Below are 3,583 nucleotides of genomic sequence, written 5' to 3' on the forward strand. Positions count from 1 at the left end.
TATGAAATTTTTCAGAAATGTAGACAGTTTTATTTAGGTGAAAGAATCAGAACTGACACAGTGGTAAAGCACAGTATCAGAAGAATGAGGGAAAATGGGGGAAGATACAGTGGAAAACTAGTATACCCTGTGTTTATAGAAGTTTGGTTGTCAATCAAAGTGATGGGAAATTTTTCCACCACACTCTTTGCACAGCTATCTCATTACCAATACCAATACCTTTCTTTCATCTAAAATACTGAAGGCATCTTTAGATGCAGCTTTATCTGACATCTTAAATATTTCACAGCCATTAACTTATCATAGTTGCATTTCACTTTGTTTTCCTTCTTAGCGCCATAGAAGAGTCTAAAACCCCTTGAAATCTGTTGGGAGCCCCATGTGTTTCTCCTGCCTCAGATACAAAGTGTTTCAATACATACTAAAGGCTCAGATAAATACTGTATGAAAGTTGATAATGTGATGGTTGGTCTAACGTGTGTGTGTGTGTGTGTGTGCGCGCACGCGTGTGCGCACGTGTATGTGTATCATCTCCCTCCCTACCCCACCATATGCTAGACATTGAACTCCATAGGTGTTCTATATCCTATGGCATCATCATTCAGCGTCTAATTCTAAGACCTACATATTTAAGAACTCCCAATTGTTATCTCCTACCACGTGTTGATTTACAATGACTAAAGTAAAACAGAATGAGTTATGTATTAGTCAATCCACTTATTATTCACAATGGCAGATATATCTAAATCTTATGAGGATACTCCTTTTCCATATCTTGCACATGGAAAGCTTTATCAGTAAGCGGAAAGCTGCTTGCTGAGCAAGGACTTTTTGATTAGTACCTGGATGCCTTTAAAGAATGTTCATCAAACTATTATTATTTGGTGAGTCACCTTTCCCTACCACAGAAGTCCACCTACACACTGTTTAAAATGTGTATGCTAGGATCTCATTCTTCTTAGAAATTGCCAAGATATATGGACAAATTACTTGGTAGTGCATCATTCTCTATAGATGCCATGAGGATCACCATCATTTTTTTTGGTTCGTGTTACCCATTCTTAGTTTCTCATATGACCATAATATTCTATTCAATCCAGAACATACAGACTTTAGAGCCATGGCTTTTAGCTCCCAAAGAGTGTTGAGTACTCAGGGTACCACCACCCAGTCCCTGAGATAACCCTGATTTCATCCGCTGCTGTCGTTACCAGTTCCATTCTGTATCCCATGAGAGTGCACTGACACGGTTAGGACAAACACCCATTGTGCATCGTTCTACTCTCCTCTCTCAGGGCTTTGTCTGAAGATGTGACTTCCTGCTCAGCTTCAATACAAGCTCAGGAGCAGCCCGGAAGTGTGGGAGAGCTATCTCCTTCAGGAATAATCCTCACCCAACAAGGAATGGTAGCCATTATGACTGTCCTTGAACAATCATGTCTTGGAGGCACTTGGCAATTATTCAGAGGTCTGGTGGGGTTGGACAAAAACAAACCTTAATTATATATTTTTATTAGACTTTCTTCGGCTCTCACTCTTCTGGCTTCCCACCCTATGTCTTTGAATTAACCCCCCAAAACTACCTGAACCTAAGTCCTTATTTTAAGCTCTACTTTTAGGGGAATCCAAATTAAGAAAGAGGGCACCCTTAGAAATCATCTAATGCAGTTCTTCCAATTTGCAGTGGAGGAAATAAAAAGCAAAAGAATTTAAGTAATTTGGCTGTAGACACAAAACAGAATAGTGATAAAACTATTGGGTTGTTGGAAAAGTCATGACGTATTTTGTCTGTTTTTCAAAGTTCATTTATTTATATAAAGAACAAAGATCAATCAATGATATATTGCCCATTTTGTTTGATAACCTTTTGCCATCTTTCAGTGAGCTTCATAATTCCTCCTTCATCGAAGGACCTGTCTTTCTTTGTGAAAAACTGAACAAGGTGCTGATTTACAGCCTCATCTGAATTGAACATTACACCACACAAGGAGTTTTGAAGACACAAAACAAGAGGAACTCTGAAGGCGCAAGGTCAGGCGAGTATGGTGAATGTGGCAACACATCCCATCCAAGCTCCAGTAATTTTTGATGGGTGATCAAACTTGGGTGTGGTCTCGCGTTATCGCAATGGAACACAACTCCTTTACAGTTAACAAGCTCTGGATGTTTCTAGATGATGGATTCATTCAAACTGTCCAATTGCTGACAGTACACATTCGAATTGATTGATTGGTTCCTTGGTAGGAGCTTGAAAAACACGACACCTTTAAAATCCCATCACACTGAGAGCATAACCTTCCTCTGATGAATGTCTGCTTTTGATGTTGTTTGAAGCGAATCATCAGGTTGGGACCAAGACTGTTTGCACACCACATTGTTGTCAACAATCCACTTCTCATCACCAGTTATCAGCTGCTTCAAAAAAAAGATCGTTTTCTTCACATTTAATGAGCATATTGCAGATGTTTATACGTGCTGTCCAGTGAACTTCTTTGAGTTCATGCGGAACCCAAATATCAAGCTTGCTTATGTATCCCAGCTTCTTCAGGTGTCCGTGAATGCTTAAATGATGGATGTTCAATGTTTCTGCAATCTCTCGTATAACGTAACATGGGTTTGACTCGATCAATGCTTTATTTTGTCATCATCAACCTCGGTGGGCCTCCCTGACCGAGGAGCATCGTTGAGATCAAAATCACCAGCACGGAATTTCGTGAACCATGGTTGGTTGGCACTGACGTTCTTGTAGAGCATTGTCACCATAAACTTTATGCAACTTTTCCCAAGCTTGACGCGCATTCCTCCCTTTATGGAAGTAAAACAGTAAAATATGGCAAAAATGCACAGTTTGGTCTTCCATCTTCAACTTGCTGTAAAATCTCCAAAACTTAAACAAATTGCTCAGTTTTTTTTTTAATTGGGGAGTTAGGGAAGGGGAACAGTGTTGGGGAATCAGGGGAAGGGGAACAGACAAGTTGCTGTCCTTTTGTTCTTCAGTCTAGTTGTGGAGGATGTTGCTTCACTGNGGTGAGTATATAACAAACTCTGTATTTTGAGTGGAAATGTTATGGGGTCGTCTTATACGCCCAGTCGTCTTATACGCCGGCAAATATGGTACTCATCCTGTATAACTAAAAACTTGTATCCTTTGCCCAACATCTCCTCACTTCACCTACCTCTGTGCCCCTGGTAACTACCATTCTACTCTCTGCTTCTTGTGTAACTTTTTTAGATTCCACATATAATGGAGACCATATAGTTTTTTTCTTTCTGTATCTGGTTTATTTCACTTGGTATAATGTTATCCAGGTTTATCCATGTTGTTGCAAATGGCAGGATGCCTTTTTTAATGAATATATAATATTCCATTGTGTGTGTGTGTGTGTATGTGTGTGCGTGTGTGTATAGATGAAAGTTGTGTGAAAGAAAGGTGTGTGTGTGTATATGTATATGATTTATATAATATATATACAAAATCACACATCTTGATCCATTCATATATATGTGTATATGTGTGTGTGTGTGTGTGTATATGGTTTATATTATATACAAAATCACATCTTTATCCATTCATATATATGTG

Source organism: Hipposideros armiger, unplaced genomic scaffold (assembly GCF_001890085.2).
Source record: "Hipposideros armiger isolate ML-2016 unplaced genomic scaffold, ASM189008v1 scaffold_597, whole genome shotgun sequence".
Taxonomy (NCBI): Eukaryota; Metazoa; Chordata; class Mammalia; order Chiroptera; family Hipposideridae; genus Hipposideros; species Hipposideros armiger.